This window comes from Lissotriton vulgaris, chromosome 1_2, assembly GCF_964263255.1.
Source record: "Lissotriton vulgaris chromosome 1_2, aLisVul1.2, whole genome shotgun sequence".
NCBI lineage: Eukaryota > Metazoa > Chordata > Amphibia > Caudata > Salamandridae > Lissotriton > Lissotriton vulgaris.
The window spans coordinates 93590587-93612304 of NC_141686.1; the positions used below are offsets into that span (position 1 = coordinate 93590587).

Sequence of the window (21718 nt, forward strand, 5' to 3'; positions counted from 1 at the left end):
AAGACCGCTGCTACCGCCGGAGATTCCTGATCCCTCTGCGGTCATGCAGCAGTCTGAGGCCGCAATATGCTGACAGTGCCCAGCGGCACCACCAAGCATATTACGAGTTTCCTCACTGCCGCATTTTTCATTGCGATGAGCCCACCATGAAAATTGTGGCTGTGAGGAAACTCTGGTGCCTCTGTGGAAGGGGGGGTGCCCATCTGCCTGTATGCACCCCCAGTTCCAGCACAGCATGTACTTAATAGGCCATGCCATGCTGGAACGCGAAGTTGTGGTTGCAAAGTGCTGCCTTTTTAAGGCTCAAATGCAAGCCTTTGAAAGGCACTGCTGTGGGACAGCCACCACAGGACCACCGACTAGGATTCTTCTTGGAATACATTGGGCGGTCTGCATAAGGGTTTGGCGGTTTTGGTTCGGAGCACCGGTGTGGCGGTCAGCTCCAACACTGCCAAACTCGCAATCAGGCCCTCAGTCTTTTGCCTTAACCTTGAAACCACACGTGAACTTCGCCAGTTGCCTCAGTATCTTGTAGACCTAGGTCTACTTTCTCCCCAAGATTTGGGAGAGAAGGCAAACAACTGGGTCAAGACTAACGAGACCAAGACAACTACAGGGGGTGACCAAAAGAAAGGGGCTCAAAATCTTCCCCAGGAGAAAGAGGGGGAACACCTTGAAGATAAAAGAGAGGGGTCTCCGGTATCCCTCCAGAAACCTGTCCTGGAGGGTGGGCCCAAAGACATCTTACCAGCTAAAACTTGGTACCAAGGTAAGAATTGGGATCCCAATAGGACATGGTGTCACAATTGTCAAAAGACAGGAAATCACACCAGAGACCTAGGGGCTGCCAGTGTAGCTTATTGGGGTAGTACCTCAGATGAGGAAGTCCACATTGTCTTCAACTGGAAATTGGGCCAAAATGGTGAGTTAGCGATTCCAGAGGGGAGTAGACACTTCCACCACCTACTGGTGAATGGAATCCCAATCACTACTCTGAGAGATACCTCTGCCAGTCACACTGTGGTGCATGACAGTTTGGTATGCTCAAACCAGTATGTCCCAGCGGAGACAAAACGAGTAAGGGCCACACAGGGGAGGTCACTGTTAGGCCTTTGGCTGTAGTGCTCTGGCGAATCTTCTTTTCCTTGACCAGACTGTGTTTTGGTGAAATTCCATGTTTACCAATATTTTGGCTTAAATATTCAACTGATTCCATCTCGAAATTACACTTATCTTTAGTCCAAGTGAGCCCATAATCATGCAAAACGGTTTATACTTTGCATAACGCCTCAGCATGCTCTTTTTTGTATTCCCAGACACAAGAAAATTGTTTTGAAACTATAAGACATTTTCTACATCCTTAAATAGTTTATGCACAACTCTAAAAGACTGTAAATGCTGATATTAAACCAAATGGCATCCTTTTGTATGCCTCTTCTGGTGTAATGAACAACATATATTGTTTGCTGTGCTCATGTAGTGCAATCTGGTGATATGCACAGGAAAGTTCTAAAGTGGAAAATACGTTGGCCCCCTTCAGCTTCGCGAACATGTCTCAAGTGTTGGCCAATGGATGCCGATCCACCCACACACATTCAATCAGATATCTTAAATCGACACACAGTCTGATTTTCTCATTCAATTTGTGCTCTGCCACTAGTGGTGACAACCTTTCTAAAAATTATTTTCCCTCTATTATATCCTGCTTACACAATTTTTCCAATTCTTCCTTTAACACTTCTCTCATGGGTAAGGGAATATTCCTGACTTTATGTACCTTAGACAACGCACCATGCTTTAAGATGATTTTATGAAGAGATCTTTTTAGTAGTCCTAACTCTGATGAGAAAACTATGGGAAACAAATTATCTCATCCAAGGCTTTATCTTCACTAACTTGAAGAATTAGATCATTTTATCCCAAAACCTGATCAGATGCTTAGAATTGAGTGTGATCATCAAATCCCCTTGTTGTGGCCAACCCAGCAAACAAGACCCTTCTTTAGCCACATAAATCTTTGTATTAATTATACCATTAATCTCCAATTAGTGTCAAGCACTTGACTCTGCCATTGCCTTTTCACTCAATCTTTATGACACAAATAGGGACATCACATTTTTAAATCGATTTCATATATATCCAAGATGTACTCATCTGGAATATTCTCTACCTTTTGTGTGACTTTGTTGATGTAACCAGTGTTTTGTTTGATTACCTTAACACTACTGTCTTTGTTTTTGCTCCTACACATTCTAGGGTAATGGCCTCTGCTTTTGCAATATATGCAAATATGTCCCATTGCTGGGCATGACTGTCATTTTCTAAGTGACCTGAAAGCCCACATTTAAAGCATACATACTCATTTGTCTCTATTCCTTGACTCTGAGTTTGAATTCTGGATTTGTCTCTCCCACTAAGTACTTTATTTTCTACCTTCTTCCCTAATTGTACTTCACTAGTAGTTTTGGTAGATCATTCCTTCATAGCAAATTTAATTTCTTCAAACTGATGAGCAATATCTAAGGCTTTTCCTAATGTTAGATCATCTACTGATGACAGCTTCTCCTGTAAATTAATGTCACACATTTTATGTAACATTTGACAATTAACATTTCATCATGAAAAGACCTATAATTGCATTTACAGCCAAAATTCATAAATCGTTTACAAAAATATCAGTGGATTCATTAGGTATTGGATGTCTACTCAAAAATATATCACTAGCAGCTACTTCATTCAATTTCTTCAGCATCTTCATCTTTTATAGATAGACGTCAGCGCGTCACCGTTTTGGTTGATCCACATAATGTTGAGCTTTGACGTTATTCAATCACAACTTGCATCACATCGGCTTGTATTCCGTGCTTCCGCTCCATGCAGCGTTCTGGTTGATGCATGCAGCGTTGAGCTTTGATGTCATCGAATCACAACTCACATCGGCTTGCGCTAGATTCACTCAAGCCTTTTGAATTAATCTAATGTCCTTGGCTTTGGACTCCTTGATAGCATTGTGAGGGATCCCCATGCATTCCGTTTTTTAAATCAGCCACTCTTGCACTTCTGATCTGTGAAAGACACCTCTCATCACGTCACAGATCTCCAGGCTTCTCTCCTTAACTCAGCTTGTCCCCAGTATTCCGTCGTGTTCTTCAATAATTCTTCTACATGTATCTAGATCCAACAATGTAGGGTTATTTGTTGAAAGTATTGACAGCAGGAATAAACCTACTACAAGAGAAGAAGTCTGGGCCAACTGTCAGTGGTGGGAATCTCCGTCACATACAATTCTACATTCCAGTCTGATATTCCAGACACCAAGATTCCCTAAGATGTCATACATCCATCTTCGTCAAACAATTTCATCATATAATAAACCCATAATTATTAATTATGTATTTCTGTTTTAATATGAATATATACAAAACAACTTAATATGTAAACAATACACATATATAAATGCAAAATGTTGCATAAAGAAAGAAATATAATAGGCTGGAAATATTGCATGTAGAAAAAAATACTATGGGCTAACAAACTGTTCGTATTTTTTGCCATTTTTCCATTTCAAAAGACAATACTCATCACATCAGGGACTCCAGGCTTCTCTTCTTAACTCTGCTTGTCGCCAGCATTACACCCTGTTCTTCAATAATTCTTCTACAGGATTTAACAAGGTGGGTTTACTCGTTGAAAGTATTGACAGCAGGAATAAACCTTCTACTTGAGAACAAGCCTGGGCCAACTGGCTGGAATCTCTGTCACCTACAATTGTACATTCCATTCTGAGATTCCAGTCACCAAGATTCTATAAGATGTCACAGTGTGGGGCTCACAGACTCAGGGACCTCCCCATGAGACTTCCCTGTTTAGGTTCCCCTACCACTTACATGCTGACGATACACAAATCTCCTATTCTTTCCTCCAAATTTAAATCTAAGACTGGCTCAGTGCTAACTGACACAGTATGGTGTTCTGTTCTCTAATGCTGAAATGCTCTAAAACTGAAAATATTAATTTTCCATCCTAGTAGGCCCCACAAGACAATCTCCTCACTACTTTTTATCCCAGAAACACTCTTCACTTTCTCCCTCTAGCAAGAACTTAGGACTTTGCATATTCTAAGGCAGTAACTGCACGTTTCAAGTTCTTCCGGTGTCGCTACAGCTATAGTCCATCTATTGAATATTAGAAAAATCGACATGCACCTCCCTTCCTGACAGCTATGATCTTAATAATCAAACTTGTAATGAGGAAACTGAACTACTGTAACTGAACTTTCTCCAATACATATTCTCTGCACTTGTCGAAGGAGGGTTATTTAGTGTTGAGCAGACATGTTAGTTCACCATAAATTGTGGAGTACCGTGTGCAGGAAACTGGTGCTTCTCCGTCTCTATTTAGAATTGGTAAATCAGTCATGTTTCCGTTAATTTTTTCTGCTGGTTGAAACCTTACACCCAAGACCCGATGGGCATTAGTCCACCCGCGTAAGTATCTCAGACCATCAGACCTATTTAGGGCAAAGGTTCTCATGTATTTTTGCTTCTGCTTGGGACCACCAGAAAAAGCCCTACGTTCCTGAACAGAACAGGGTGTCTGGGTCATTATTTATTTGCCTTTCAAAACGAACTCTGACTTTGGAAGCTTGTGTTTGAAAAACAAAAAAAGTTTGCTGAGCAGCCATGTGAAACATGACGGCCGCTCAGCACACTAACAGTGAATTGAGAGAAGCCACTGTGGTGGCAGCTCCTCTGAAGGTATAGAGGTCTCCACCAGGCAGATGGCGATCTGTGGTCCACAAGTGCAGCAAAGTATATACATCTACTGGCCTAGGAGAAGGGATTGCTGCCCGGCAAACTCACATACTGTATTATTTGGAGAAATATTGAAAATAAATTGGGACGTCCTTACAAAATAAAAAGTTCACAGCTTCAAACGACTATATTATGAACATTTTCCAAACAAGGATGAAGAGTGAAAAGTTGTGGATTGGAATTAACAGGTGCTCAACTCACAGAGAAAGAAAACGAGGAAAGTGACTATAAATAGACTCACGAAATGTCGCATGCATTATGTAATTGCTTTAGGCGACAGTATAATACATCTTCTGTTAGACTGTCATATGTTAAAAGATTTCTTGCCAACTCACTTTCAAGATTCTCAAGGCTGTCAGCTGAGAGCTCAGCTGACAGCGTATGTTTGCTTTTTTAGAATTCTCATTTTTTCTCTGTGCCATTGCTCCATGCCCCAAGCTCTGTGGTACCACTGGCCATTGCCTAGGGCAGCAAGACTCCAGCGTCATGACTGCATGTGCTTGTATTGCTCAGCCTGAGCCAAATAGTGGTTGTTCTATAAATGCAGACAGTATGGCTATTGCGGCTGTGAAACCAGGACATCTAAGCTGATTCTCCATCTGGCAGCAGCATTTCAGGGTAACGGTGGTCATTGCCATCAGCTACAGAGTGTTGCAGAGCAACAAAGCAGCAGGCGGTAAGCTCTGATATTTAATGTCTGCCAATCCAGATGTGGACTGGGAAACAAAAAGCAGCTGTGGCACAGATGCTTAAACCAGCCCCGATCCTTCCATCTCCGTGCACAATCTTTCTCTTTCCATCCATCCATTCTCGCTCGCTCCCCTCTTCTTCCTCTATGATCGCATTCTCTCTTCCTCCCCCTTCCTTCCTATCTCTTTCCTAAAGCCTCCCTATGCCTGCTGCAATTAACCTCGAGACAGAAACTTTTTAAGGCATGGGCAAAGATGGTCCTGGCTCCAGCCTCTCAGGGGGCCCCTGATGGAGCCAGCTCTGTTCTGCAGAGAGCATCGCACTAATGCCCTTGAATAATTCTTAAGCAGATTGTTTTAAATACCATTTTCCTTTAAAATTTTTTACTGTGGATCATGTGTGTCAGTATGTTTATTTCATGTAAAATCCACAACAAAATTGACTTTTAGATCAAAGCAGAACCTCACATATGGGAAATGGATGTTACAGAGATTTTTTCAGTAAAATTAGCGAGCTGCTGCTGTGTTGCAATATTAAAACCACGTCACTGTCCCTGAATATGAGATGTAAACACATTTAGAATTTGGAGGGGTGTGCCTGTGCAGTGTCAGTGACCTGGCCAAAGAGGGAATGGAAGAGCTGAAATTGTATCATAAATTCAAATCTATTACGAAAGGTGTGCCCCCAAAATATTTTTGGACCAGGGCCCCAAATCTTTAAAATGTCCCTGCTTGAGAAAATGGACAAAGTGGCATAGGCATGAGGAACAGCCCACACTCTAACCACACTTATTTCACATGATTTCCAGCCCTGGATGGACACCATAGTCCCTCACAAATGAAATCTATAAACTTCCTTGCGATGTAGCATCACTGCTTCTGGGTAGACATAATTGACCCTTTTAAGAGTGCTTAGGTTATGGCTTCATTGACCTCACTGAGCCCATAGTTCAGTCTCAGGAAGTGCCCCTCTGCTCCTGTAGCGCTATGTTTCATACAGACATTCAGCAATTTTCTTTCAAAAACAAAATCCCAAAGTGGGAATTCATTTTTGAAAAAACAACTAGTGACCAAGATACCCTGGGAGTTTTCTTCCAGGATGGAAGGTGGAATGGAAATGTATTTTTTCTGTCCGGGACCACTGGACTTTTCTTGGCAGTCCAAAGCAGGAAAGAAATTACATCAGAACGTTTACCCTAAATAGGGCAGATGAACTGAGGTACTTACCTCCGATGGATGTTAATCTAGCCATCTGAGTAAGGTTTCTGCCAGCAGAAAACATTTGTTGGAAACACAACTGTTTACCCAACTCTAAATAGAGAAGGCAAACTGTCAGTTTTCGGGACATGGGACTCTGCTGCATTTGTGATGGAGTACCATGTTCTCCAAATTACCGCCATTGTCTGGGTAGGGTGACCAACCGTCTGTAAATTTCACGGACGTTCCGTGATTTGGACGTCATGTCCGTTGTTCGTAACGATCCCTTTTACGGATGCCTCTTGTCTGTAATTTTGGGCATTGGGGAACATCACTGTTCCCTTGCGAGAAGCCTCAGCTTCATGATGTGGACACCTCGCACTCCTCTGAGCAAAAGAGCAGCCCGCCCCGCCCAATGTCATCTGTCTGTGGCTGATTGCCACATGCAGAATGACAATGGGCCAGGCTGTGCTCTTACTATATGTGGTGGGCCTCCTCCTGCCTCGGTCTAGGGCAGGACATTCAGTCAGGTGGAAGAAATAAACAAAAACGCCCATGCTGCTATGTGAGAATCTAGTTCATAAAAATAAGCTGGTGAAAGAAGTTAAAAAACAACTTTATGGGTCTTTCACTGTCTCATCATTTTAAAACGAACGCATTTTCAACAAAGCCTATAGTTCTGGCTTGTAGGTGTAACACTACTTGTTGTTGGGTATATATCTGGATGCAATGACAGAAGCAGCGAATTACCAGTCGGGCGGCACACTATGCTAAGCAAAGGTTTTTATCTTAGGTGTTTTAAGCCATGCCCTTAATTACATCGAACACCCCCTTTGGAGAGACCCTCCAGTTTTTTCATCCCACTTAGAGCCCTGGAAACACCACAATGTCACAGTGGCACTGTGCATCATGCATGACTCATGACTTCCACTTTTTCGGATAGCCTTTGTACAGGGGCATAGTGAGTCCTCCCCCACCCCACCCATTGCTCTACGAACTACAGCAGGGGTGAAGTCCTTGATGGGCTGCTTCTGTCTGTAACTCAGCAGACAAAGGCTCAGCTCATAATTAATGTGAAAAGGTGTGTAAATGAAGGGATGGCTGGATGGATTAGTGAAAGAGTGAATGGATGGATAATAAGAGAAAGGATGGGCGGATGAGTTAGTGGAAGGATGGATGGGAGAAAAGGTAAAGAGATGGATGTAGGGGTGGACGGGTAGATGAACAGGTAAAAGGATGGGTGAATAAGTGAAACAATGGATGGATGAGTGAAAGGGTGGATAGCAGGCGAGTGAAAGAGGGGAGGGATGAGTGAACTGATGGATGGATTGATGAATTGATAAGTGAAAGGGTGAATGGATGGATAGATGAGTGAAGGGTGGATGTAAGGCTGGATGAGTGAGTTAAAGGGAGGGTGGGTGGACAGGAGGGTGATAGATAGATGAGTGAAGGAGTGAAAGGGTGGGTGGATGAGAGAAAGGAAGGGCGAGTGATAGGCTCAATAGATGGATTCATGAATGGATGAGTAGAAGGATGGGTTGATGGAAGGATGGATGGCTAAATGAAAGGGGGATGGAGAGAGAAAGGGTGGATGGATGACTGAAAGGTGAATGGGTGGAAGGATGAGTGACTGGATGGATGAATGAGTAAGTGAAAGGATGGTTGGATGGGTGAAAGGATAGATGGCTGAATGGATGAGTTATGTTATGTTATTTATTTGTTAAAGCGCAAACAGCTGCCCCAGCAACGGAGCGTCCCGGCGCTAACCTAACCAGTACCTGAGGGGAAGGGGGAACCAACAAAGGAATTAGATGACAGAGAAGAGATGGGTTTTGAGTTGTTTTCGGAAAGCGATCAGATTGGTTTGGGTACGGATGTGTGGAGGAAGGGAGTTCCACAGCTTAGCCCCTAGGACTTTGAAGGAACGTCCACCCTTTCTACAGAGCTTAGTTCGGGGGACCATTACGAGGTGTTGTCCCAGTGAGCGCAAATTGCGCTGGGGAGTGTATGGTACCAAAAGCGGGCGCAGGAGTTCAGGACAATCAGCGTTGAGAATTTTAAATGCCATGGTCAGGGTTTTAAAATGGATCCGAGATTCAATTGGCAGCCAGTGCAAATTGCGGATGGTGGCTCTGGCAGAGCACCTACGTGGGAGACCAACCACTGCTCTGGCGGCCGAGTTCTGGATACGCTGCAGTCTTGCAAGTTCAGCTTTGTTAGCCCCCAAGAGTAAGACATTGGCATAGTCCAGCCGGGCAAGAATCATAGATTGTATAATGAGTTGGCGGGTTTTGGAGTCAAAGAATCCAAGTATGGGGTTGAGGCTCCTCATGAGACCCACACACGTGGCTGCCACTTTTTTCGTGTGGGACTGAAAGTTAAGTGAGGAGTCGAGCCAGACACCTAGGTTTTTGACGACATCTTTTGGCACGGGGGTGGGGCCAAGCACAGAGGGCCACCAATGATTGTTCCAGAGGGTGGGGTTTTTTCCCAGGAGGAGGACCTCCGTTTTCCCGGCATTTAGCTGCAAGCAGTTGAGTGTCATCCACTGTGCGACTGCTGCGAGGCCATCTCTGAATTTGGTTGCCGAAGGTGATGGACCTTCTGAGAGTGTGATGACCAGCTGTGTGTCGTCAGCGTACGACACCAGCGTAAGGTCCCACTCTTTTGCCACCACTGCGAGAGGCTGGACGTATAGATTAAAAAGGGATGGGCTAAGCGCCGACCCCTGGGGGACCCCTTGTCCGATGGAATGGGGTTGAGAGATGTAGGGTGGGGCTGAAACTTGAAAGGACCTGTCTTTTAAGAAAGACTGGAACCATTCAAGTGCTAATTCGCCAATCCCAATGGCCTCAAGTCGTTTCAGCAAGATGTTGTGTGAGACCGTGTCAAAGGCCGCGCTGAGATCCAACAGGATCAGCGCGGCACTTTGACCGGCGTCTAGGATACCTCGAAGGTGCTCCGTAGTGGTTAGCAGAGCCGACTCAGTGCTGTGACCTGGTCTGAAGCCGTTTTGGGAAGGGTCCAGGACATGGTTTTGTTGCATGTGGTGGGATAGTATTTTGTTGACATGAGCCTCGGCCAGTTTTGACGTCCAGGGGAGCAGTGAAATAGGCCGGAAATTTTCGGGTTTATTGGGGTCCAATGTGGGTTTTTTGATGATGGGTGACACCCAAGCAGATTTCCAGCAGGTGGGGACCACCGCTGAGGAAAAGGAGAGATTAAGTATTTTGGCAAGCGGGGGGAGGAAGAAGTCAAGTGATTCCAAGAATTTGGACGGTCGCATGGGGTCTGCTGGAGAACCAGACTTGACCTGTCTGCATAGTTTAGAAAGGTCGTCGATGAATATGTCAGGTATTCTTAGCAGTTTTGATGTCTCTGCCGCCGAATGGGGGGTATTAGTGGGCGTAGCATCGTCTTGTGGAAAGGACGCGTAGATCTTCCTAACCTTTTCAATAAAAAAGGTGGCAAGGTCCTCGCATTGTTTCAAGGAGGTGATGCAAGAGCCTGGATTGGGGGTTTTCTGGAGATTTTGGACTAAGTTGAAAATGGTTTTAGTGGGATTGGAGCTGCGCTCGATTTCCTTTGCGTAGAAGGAGGCTCGAGTAGTGCGAATCGCCTTGTGGTAGGTGCGAAGTTTAGATAGGTAGAGGGTTTTGTTGATGTCTGAGTAGTTTTTCCTCCACTCGCGTTCGGCTTTTTTGCACTCTTTCCGTAATGATTTGAGTGAGTCATTGTACCATGGGTTAGAGGGGGAACTGCGGGTTTTAGTCCATTTGGGCGGAATTAAGGCATCAAGCCCTGTGACTATCCATTCGTGGAAGGCGGCATATACTGTATTGATATCCCTATTCTCATCGGGGAGGTGGAATTCTCCAAGATGGTTGATGAGGTCTCCGGAGATGAGTTTGTGCCATGGTCGTTTGTGGCTGGAGTTGGCCGCGACTTTGGGAATGGATTTATGAGTGGAAGAGTGGATGGATGAGCGTACAGATAAATAAGGTGAAAGGATGAACGAAGGGATGGATGAGTGAAAGGGTAGATGGAGGGATGGATGAGGTGAATGATGAACGGATGGAAGGGTAGATGATGGATAGGTTTGCAAATGGTTGAATTTTGATATGGATGGGCACACAAATGGAAGGACAGAATGAATGGTGAAAGTCTGAATGATGGATGAAAGAATGATTACACCTTGTAACCCCCATTATCTTAAGTACATTTCCTATAGATTGACTTTCACATTTATATGAGTCATTGTCTCTATATAATATGTGTGTGATGTAACGCACTCTGACACCCTGTCCTACTTACTTGTGATGAGGTGCACTAAAAAAGAAATTAAATACAGGTTAGAGAGAGGGTCTATTTAAAGAGGAGGGTCACCATTGGAGGGTGGTAGCAAGGCCGAACTGGCCGGACCAGGCATCAGGCATTTCCCTGGGAGTCTGGAAGGGTGGAGGGGGGCAGGGGGGTGGGGAGAGGCCAGTATTGTTACCACAAAAAGGCCTGCACATTTGCTCAAAGCTGCGCTCATACTGAAAAACCATGAGTGCACAATTGTCTAAACCTAATATATACGTCTTTTCACTTGTACTTAAGTGGTTGTTTATTTACTTACTTATATACCATTGCACAACCTCTTCTGATGTGTCCGTAAAACTTACCTTTTGTCCTGAATTTTGACATTCTGTCCTCAATTCTTGTCCTGAATTTTGACCCTTTGTCCTGATTTTTTACACTCACCGTCCTGAATTTGCACCCATGCCAGTTGGTCACCCTATGTCTAGGGGAGAGAATAAGTATTGAAAATTTTAAAATTCAGGTAGAGTAGCCCAGTTTGCTCATTACAAGATTGATGATTAGTAACATAGCACATAGCTGTCAGAAAGGAAGGTGCTTGTGGAATTTTCTAATATTGAATAGTTGAAATATAGCTGTGGCAACACTGGAAGGAATGCAGCTACCTCTTGGGATTAAGCAAACCTCCTAGGTTCTTGATAGGTGAGGAAAGTGTCCGAGTATCTGGGTAAAACAACAAGCGAGGAGATGGTCCTGTGGAACCTACTAGGCCAGAAATTTTATAAATTAATTTTGGCATTAGAGAACAGAACACCGTATTGTGTCAGATAGCCCTGACCTAGTCTGAAATTTAAATTTGAAGGACAGAAGATAAGATTTGTGTATCATTAGCATGTACGTGCTATGAGAACGTAAACAGGGGGTCTCATGGGGTGGTCAGCAGGATCTGTGATCTCTACAGCCATCACAACTCAGGTGGATGCTGCTTTCCCACTCAGAAGAGGACTTAATGATGAAGCATGTTCCCTTTGTGTTTGGCAATCCTTTTAAGTAATATAACTTATATATAACATAGCAACACAAATCACGAAACATCAAATAGGGCATCGACATGGGACATTATTACAGCTCTAGCCAGAGGGAGTAGTATCTTAGAACTGAAACCGCCTTGAGGCTTCCATCTACACAGTGACTCATACATTCATCTGTATACATCATACATACATCTGTGCGCTGAATCTTTCATCATCCATGTTCTGAATCACACATCTTTGCACTCAGCACCTATTCATCCACCAATTTACTTATTCCTGCATTCAACCACTTGTTTGTTCACAATATTAACCAACCAATGAAGAAGAGCTTTAAGTGTAGCAGCCATACCAAGTTGCTTAGCTGCTTGTTTGTTAGGGGTGTGAGAGTGCCTCTAATGGAATTTGACATCAAGTCTTTGAGAATTGTGGGAGGGCAGTCATTGGCTTTGGCTGCTAGACTCTCAGGAATATGAGAATGCTGCTAATAGTTTGTGCGGGGTATGAGTGCTATCAGTGGTGAGGACAGCTAGCCTGTAAGGGGGTTCGGGTGGTAGTGTGATACTGTTAGGGGGAGTGCGATTTGAGAATGCAGTCATGCTACTGCTCTGAGGTGGATAAATGCTGACGACAGAGTGTGCGTACTAGTCGATGAGAGGTGGGAGAGTGCGTTTAGTAGTGTGTGACTGCTGGCTGATTAGTGCGACTACTGGGATCTGAAGGAAATAAGAATGCTTCTGGTAGCATGTGACTAATACTCTTTGAGGGTGTGTCAGCGCTTACAGTATAACCTGGCTAGTAAGTTATGAGGGGTGTAAGAGGGCGGTTGGTAATAAGGGTGTTTTATTTCTTCATCAGAAGGGTTTCAAACACTCCCCTCTTGTTTTTGTTGAGGGCATGGCTGAAGACAGGCTCTGTATTTATTTTTTATGATGTATAAGCCGTACTCTTGAAGCAACACTACAGCAATGGTTTGTAAGCAGAGTCCACTGTAAGCAGAGTCAATTAAAGTCATTATTCTTTAATCACATACTGTGTTCTTTGGAGAAATGATGGGAATATGACAATTTGGAACTGCTGTTTGGTTTCTTAAATTTTAACAAATTTAGAAGCTCTTACAAAATAAAAGGTTCACCTCTTGTAACCAGTGAATTGTGAGTTACACTGTGGGGGATATCGGAGTCTGCGCAAGCTTCCAGGAGCCATAGCGCTTCCAGGAGCCATAGCCCGCAGAGGTGCTATTAAATGAGGTTTGCAGCAAGCGGCGTGTGTAGCCGCTTTACACTGTGGGGGATATCGGAGCCTGCACAACCTTTCCCGCAACAGGAGGACCACAACATCCAGGAGCCTAAGCGCACAGAGGCACTACTAAAGGAGGCCGGCGGCCCACGGTCCGGGGCGTGCGCGGGGACGCTCCTAGGCATAGCCTGTGCCAAGGGCGGGCCCGTTCTTGCCCGTCATCTTTAGTAAGAGGCAGCGCAGGGCCACCCCTCTTATGTTTTTAGGTGTTCAACTCCTCGTGCTCCATCAGGGACGGCTGAGAGGTACTGTGTGTTTTTTTTTTACTGTCCCCCCCCCCCCCTCCTTTTTTTTTTTACATGCCCTTGGATTGGCCACCATTGACTGGGCATATTTTTTACCACAGCGTGGCCTGAACAAGCACCCTGGGACTTGTCTTACGCTTTAAGCAGGGTTGTTGTAACACATATTTTGATGACTGTTATTCTATATATGCTTCTACTGTTGTCAAATCTACCCCAAGCATTTTATACTGTTTCCTTTTGGCCCAATGTCTTTTAGCCTTTGCACTTTGGTCCATGTCTACAGCCTTCGTTGCTGCTAACTGCATTACGCATGTTGCACTTTTGACCTAGTTGGGCTAGTGTATTTTTAGTCCTAGTAGCCTTTGCACTTTGGTCCATGATTGCAAGCTTTCCTTGCTCCTAATTGTACTACGCACGTTGCACTTTTGACCCATTTGGGCTAGTGTATTTTTAGTCCTAGTAGCCTTTGCACTTAGGTCCATGTTTACAAGCCTTCCCTGCGGCTAACTGTAGTACGCACCTTTCACTTTTGACCGAGTTGGGCTAGTGTGTTTTTAGTCCTAGTAGTCTTTCCACTTTGGTCCATGTTTACAAGCCTTCCTGGCTGCTAACTGTACTACGCATGTTGCACTTTTGACCTATTTGGGTTTAGGCCTTGTTACTCTCACCACTCTGTATTTATTGGTCTTTGTCTGTATTCCCTTTTGTCACTCTAATTTTGAGTTGGTTGCATTATATTTTCTGCTGGGACTAGGCTCTGCATTGGATTGTATCTATCGTATTTTTTACTCCTAGCAGACAAGGGGAAACGTGGCTGTATACCCCAAAAAAAACCCTCAGTATTAATTTCAGCCCCACGTCCCCAAACTTCCATTGACAAGATGATCCAAGGAGCCATTGGGGTAGTATCGACAGAAATCGAGCTAACAGAAAGGCCGCTGTCTTTGACTCACGATCTTTTCCCCAAACTCACAGAAACACCTTCCTCAGCTCAAACCAGGTTAGATCTGACTCCTAGTGCATTAATATCCTCCTCCGGCCATAGCAGGTCCATGCTATCACCCCCACAAACTTCCCCAGTAAAATCAAAAACTTGTAAAGGCAGAACAAACACTACCGTACCAAAAGTTGCGAGACAGAAAACGGGAAAAGGAAAAGTCCCAACTAAAAAACCCAGCTCAGAAATAAGCACTGGTGAGGGCGATCCAGTTAGACCGGGACGAGTAGCCAAATCCCCTTCCAATTCCTATAAAAACTCTGACTGCCCCTTGTGGGTGAGGAGTCTGGTCGTGGAACTAGAGGCACAGATGAGAGACATTGTCAAAGAAGAACTAGCGGTCCACCTAGGGAATCAAACCAATGGGCAGATATCTGCCCAGTGTGTACTAAACAATCCTTTGGCTAATACACCGTCGGCCCCAGCAGAGAAAAAAGATAGCAGCATACAGACGGATAGTATAGTGCAAACTCCCTTACCTAGAGGTGTTTCCCTTTGTAGTCCACTATGTCTTCCCTCTATGAATGCTGATAAAACCAGGGCTCGTAATTCTAACATTAACAACAATAACTGTATTGCGAGCTCGCACTCGGACTCAAATCAGGGAGGCTTATCCAGAGACGCACCTGTACACACTGTCCAGTCAGCCGAGAAGGCATTGCCCATACTAGCACCTAGAGAGGGCCCTGGTCTGGACGCTCCGGCCTTGTCAATAATTAAACTACCACCAGCCTCACTCCCTTATGTTATAGTTTTGACCGGTGTCCCCGAAATAAAATCAGGACAGGAAGAGACACAGTTGGAAGTAAGAAACAAGTGCCTCTTTTGGCTCACCAGACATGGCCAATTCCTTTATGATAGAACGGGTGAGATATTACTGGTCCGAATAGTGAGTTGGGTTGGTAAGAATCCCAAGACAACCAATGGCAATTGCATAGTCATCAACTTTAGTAATCCCAGGACAGTCCAGTATTTGGCTCATCAGTTTTCCACTTTCCATGCACCGCCCACAGGAATACAATTGCACACATTGGACTTTTTTTACGCCTGCAAATACTCATCATCATGGACCCCAGCCACAAGAGCTCCAACCCACTTGTTCCACCCCCACTCTACATCTGGCCAATCCTCTCGAATCCAGTATAATTTTGCAGTAGCTAACAGGTATGGGGCCCTTTTTGAAGAAGTGGATTGACTCTCAATCTCATTTGGTAACTTTTCTACTAGTGGGCTACTGTCCACAGATATTCCTGGCGCGACCCATGGTATCTCAGCATGAACCTCAACTTGGAGCACAAGGTCCCGTTGATGTACTTTCAACTTCATTAAACAATCGAATCCCCTATATCATGGATCCCAAAATTGCACCCAGGGCCATGAACAGTTTTCTACCACAAGTGGGAATTTCCAACACTCTGATGGAGCAGGAGCCCACGTTAGCCATAAACACTGTAGGTCCCATTGCGCAAGACACCACGGCAAGTCTGGGCCTCCAGTTGAGGGTGCTGTCATGGAACATCGCCGGAATTAAAAATAAACTTCATAACCCTGATTGGATACAATTTGTACAAAATTATCATGTGTGCATGTTCCAGGAGACCTGGGCTAGAGAGGATAGCGCCATGAGGGGCTTTGCAACATTTGATGTGTCCGCTACAATGGGAGGCAGAGGTATACCATCGGGAGGGCTAGCCATGTGGGTTGCAACTCACCTGGACTGTACTGTTGAGCTGCTGGCCACTTCCTCGGATGATATTTAGTGTACTCTCCTTACTTTTAGCGCCTTAATCAAGATTGCTTTTATCAATATCTATTCTCGCCCGCTCGCAATGGCTCAGGAATCCAAAACCATAGGCATGTTTTCCACGCTTATTGACCTGTTCCCCCAAACACTAGGATGGTGATAAGTGGTGATTTCAATAATTGCCAATTCGAACTACTAACCGTACCTACTGACTCTCTGCTCACTGTAGTGGATTCTCTTTAGTTAATCCCTCCTCCACTTATTCCTCCGGTCAGAGCTGGGACACTTTTGGTCTTACCGATAAATGCGGTAACACTAACTCATGCATTGGGGCTTGTAATGGGCGCACCAAGTCAGACCAACCAGGCAATCACACCTTTGATAGAACGGGACAATCTTCCCAACTTGAATATATTCTAGTGGAGGCAAGAATCTGGCATTGGGAGATTGATTTCGCTGTCTTGCCAAGACACCACCGCAACCACAATGCCTTGGTGCTTGAACTCCAGTTCCTAGAACTTTATGGTCCCCCCATTACAGACCCCTTTTCTGATTCCAGTCTGTCCCTAGACAATAATAGAAGGAGAATCAGATGGGATAATTTGAAGAAGTCACCGGATAAGGTAGCTGCACTTTATTAATTAATCATTCCTCCTTTGTAGGCGATGGAAACGGCAGCGCAAACTCTAAGCACTCTTGACACCATGACCAAAATTACGGCCATACACTCGGACTTGACCACCAGAATAACTAATATTTTTAATCCCCTGATGCACACTAAGGGCAAAAGGTTTCCGAAATCCACCTGGTATAACAACACTTGCCTTACGGCAAAGAGTACCCTTATTGATGCCATAAAAACCAAAGATAGATCTTTGATAAAAACTAGGAGGGTTCTCTATAAGAATAGTGTAAAGTATGCCAAAGATGAGTGAGATTCTGAGAGATGGAACGCGATTAAACAGGCACTCACCAACAGAGATATGAGGGAGTTTTGGTCCTTGGTTAGAACTGCAAGTTCCTCTGGGAGCTCGCCCAGTGAGCCAAATATATCTGCGGATGCAAGACTTGGTTCTCTCTGACTGAAGTGCTGAGCGCTATTGGGAAGCTCCCTCTTGGTGTTGTAAACGTATCTAGGACCCTAATTAAATATCCCCGATTTATGCCCTAATGTGGTTATAACAAATCATATCCTTATAAAAGGCATAAGAATCATATCCATATTTAGTAATAGCCAATGCAGTCCAAATACGGCAAGGCTACTTCCTTAGACTCCTAGAAAGTACAACGAGTTGTTTAAATAAACCAAACCTGCAGCAAGCTGGGAATTTCCCCTGCTTTTGTTCTGATTTGTCCTAGAACTCCTGCGAGTCCTGAAAGAACTGCCAGTTCCTGGTGACGGTTCTTATTGACGTCTTATGTCCAACCTTACGTCAAACACGGCACCTTCCAGGTATAAATATACCAGCATTTGCCTTAAGCAACACACGGTGGTTTGGAGCAGAGTGGCTATCTACTTGCCCAAAGCCCAGCTGATGCGAGTGCCGAAGGAAGCCGTCCCTCCCATTTGACGCACTGAGAAAGACGCTGTCTTTTCTCCTGCCGAGAAAATCCAGCTCCAGTGTTTCCAGTCACCCTTGCGGGTCACTGGGAGATCGAGTCCTGAGAACGAGCTACAAGACCTCCTTCATTCTAAAACCAAGGTGCGGAGCTGATTAGACCCTTAGAGAAGTCTTGATTCAGATTCTTGGCAAAACTAACTTAACTTAAACTGCAGCTCACTTACTCCTTCCCACCTACTAGGCTTAGGTTAGGTACACCGGGGTAGGCGTATTTTAGAAGCACCAGTTGAGTACGTTTAGTCAACTTTTATCATTGTATGTAATTGTATATATTTTATCCGTTTTAAGTATCATATGGCTCAGAAACCATATAAATGCTTTTACAGTATTATTTCATAATACTCTTTTTACTGTACGCACTTTACTTTATGATAAGTATTGCAATTGTGGCAATCCACTTCTCTTGTATGAAAAAGAAGACTGCTCAATAAATAACACCTTTAATTGAAAACGCCCGTCTCTCTATTTCTCTGCACTCTGGTTAAACTAAGTATGCACGATTGACTGAGTGAAATAACTATCTATTGTTTTCACACAACTCTGGAGAAAAACTCCTTATTCTGGAGGGAGCAAAGTTGTCATGTTTATGCGGTTGTCAGAAGCTAATCCCTTCTTGTCTAATCAGGGAAGTTAACTCCTCCCTGTTCATTCGAGAAAGTTTCTAGTGACCTCTGAGCTAGCTGGAATACCTAATTAAGTCTAACATATTCAGTAGAGACCTAGTCGACCTCAGTCCTACGTCTAAACTGCCGTTTATGTTATTCCAATGCGCAGAGCCTATTGGGAATATAGGAACTACACTACATTGGAAAGGCCTCTGGACTAGATAAGATCCCCGGGGACTTATATCGGGAAGAATCTAACGTCTGGGGCACATATTTATGTGTAATATTTAATGTCATATTAAGCGTTATGTAAATCCCAGACACCTGGCTATGGGCCAAAATCTTTCCAGTTTCAAAAAGGGATCCCCTGTTCTGCCCTTAAATTATAGACCAACTAGCTTACCCATCACGCTTTGCTGCGATCTAAGAAGAAAGGAAATTTAAGGAAACTTGTTATGATAACATTTAATTTACATTGTGTCATTTTTATTGAAACTTATTCATTTTAATATGGAAAACATTTTAAAGTGTTGTTTTAATTCTGTTTATTTATTCGAGTCCTTGTGGATACACGGTATTTTTTGTTTTTCCGTCTGGTGCGTACACGAATAAATCAGAATGTTTTCCGATGCATGAGCTGGCCACATACAGTTGTCCATGTGAGAAGCACGGATTATCCAAATCTAGTCCACACACTTGCAGCGATTGTCCTTGTGCTTTGTTGATGGGCATTGTAAAAGCGAGTCGCACCGGAAACTGTAAACGTTCAGTATTGGAAAGATTATGAGGGCCTTGCGGGGCCGATATTTAACTAATTTTTCTTTTTTCTTTTTTATTTTGCCAAAACCTTTGTGGGAGTGTACTCAATACCTTTTAACAATTTTTTTTTTTGCCAGAAACCTTCCCGGGAGTGTACTCAACAACTTCCTAAAGTTTCATGCGGATCGGATGAATGGTGTAGTAATGCATAAAGGACAAACAGAGAGACATACTTTCGTTTTTATATATATAGATAAGCCTGATTGATGTAACGCAAAAGCTGTTCGCCAGGATCATTCTAGATCGTCCCCAGACCTGGATGGAAGAGCGTGAGACGCTAAGTGCATATCAGGCAGGCTTTCATAAAAACATCTCCACCATAGACCAAATCTTAAGGCTCCACTTATTATATTGGAAGACGGTGACAATAGAGGGTGGGAGCCTCTATCTGATCTTTGTTGATCTTAGATCAGCGTTTGATCTGGTACCTCGCCACAAACTTTGGCTAGTTTTGGAAGGACTGGGAATTCCACCTTATCACCTCACCCTGATCAAGCGATTACACACTGGAAACTTTGCATAGGTTAGATATGAGAAACCCGGGGAATCGACTTCAGGCTTCCCAGTGAATAGAGGTGTAAGGCAAAGGTGTGTTTTGGCCCCCACACTGTTTTGTTATATAAATGCTCTGGTCAAACAACTGAACCGAATTGCCAACATTCATGCCGCATAGCTTGCCCGTGACAAGGTGCCAGCAATGATGTTTGCGGACAACACCTTGCTACTTTCTAAATCACCCATGGGCTTCCAAAGGATTCTTGACTCCTTTTCTATATTTTGCAAAGACAGGGAGCTAGAGATTAATAAAGCAAAAACCAAGTATATGGTATTTAAACCTAATAGAACTTCTCGCCCCAACCCCATTCTAAATGGCATCCAGTTGGACAGGGTGGCAGTCTATGACTACCTGGGTGTCACGAAGACGGAAACCTTTGGGTGGGGCCCGCATCAAGAAAAAGCAGGCCTGAGGCTAGCACAGATGACCGGGGGCCTAGCCAAACTATATAGGAATATAACACCAAGACAACTGGGCCCACTTACGGAGATTTACAAAGTTCAAATCAGGAGTGCAATTATGTATGGGGCTGAACATTGGGGACACCTCCCTGTAGATGCACTGGTCAGAACCGAGAATAAGTTCATGAGACAACTCTTGGGTCTACCGCCAAGTACCCCTCTCATCCCCTTACACATGGACCTTGGCCTCAGACCCATAAATGAGGAAATCGAGTTGCGACCTTTGACCTTTTGGAGCAGACTATGGGCGACACACGAATTATCAGTCTACCAGTCGGAACTCAAGGTGATCCTGGGGTGATTTATGGTTGGCACATATAAAAGACCTGTTCTTTAGACTAGGCTGGCCAAATTTATGGACCCACCCGGGGGAAGCGTCCTGGATTATTTCACGCCTCGAGTTAGTGAAATCGTACAGGCTCTTTAGACTGGGTGAACTCCACGGGAATGCTAAACATGGCTGTTTAACTTCTGAATTTTTAAACTTTAAAGACCAATATTTATTTGAGACCTTCCTTGATGACGTCTATGCACACATGTCAAGGAAACTCTATGTCCAGTTTAGATGGGGTTGCCTGCCAGTCCATGCGTTTACCAGCAAATGGACCAAAGCCTCCCCTCCCGGCTGTCCCGCATGTGACAACCAGGAAGAGACCCTTATGCACGGTTTTTTTCTGTCCAGGTTATAAGGCAACCAGAAGGCACGGGATTCTACCAATATGCAGGAATATGGGGTTTAGACAGATACGGGAGGCTCTTAGAGTTATGCGAACTGGAACGCACCCCCGATTGTTTTTGCTGTGTCCCATTTCCTTAACTCCATGTGGCTTAGGCCCTGCAAGTTTTTAAATTCTTTTAGTACAGCCTAAATATACCTTTTCGTTTTCCACTGGTTTGAACCTATTAAGTATGAATCGACTGTTATAAATGCTTTTTAAACTCCAATAATTTATCAAGTATTATAGTATTGGCTATATCTTGTGATGTTTAAACAAATGTAATGTACTATGTGTTTTTTTATCTGTTGCTTTTATGGTCTGTAATGATCGAAATAAAGCTTGGAAATGGAAATGGAATTTTTAGGTCAGGGAAAAATCGTGGAAAGTTATGGGTTGGAATTCACAGGTGCTCATGAACTGAGAAAGATATCCATTACTATGACTTACAGAGTAAATAATAGAAATCAGTTTTAAAAAATGCCCACCAAGTGCAGTACTGTGCAATTTCTAAATATATTCTACAGTACAATAAATCTTTTGTTAGACTGTCCCATTTTAGAAGATTTAACTCATCAGACCACGATCAAGATTCGCCTCCCACGTCCATTGATTCTGACA

At 44.0% G+C, this 21718-nt stretch overlaps 1 protein-coding gene across 1 annotated transcript in view; it reads left to right on the top strand.

The window, feature by feature from the left end:
- Window positions 1-5348: 5348 nt before the first annotated feature.
- The window catches only part of LOC147733978 (adenosine deaminase 2-like), a 514604-nt gene continuing 498234 nt past the window's right edge, over window positions 5349-21718 (top strand). The window contains exon 1 of the mRNA XM_086952886.1: window positions 5349-5490. The gene's annotated coding sequence lies outside the window, so the exon portion shown is untranslated. The remainder of the gene's footprint in view (window positions 5491-21718) is intronic.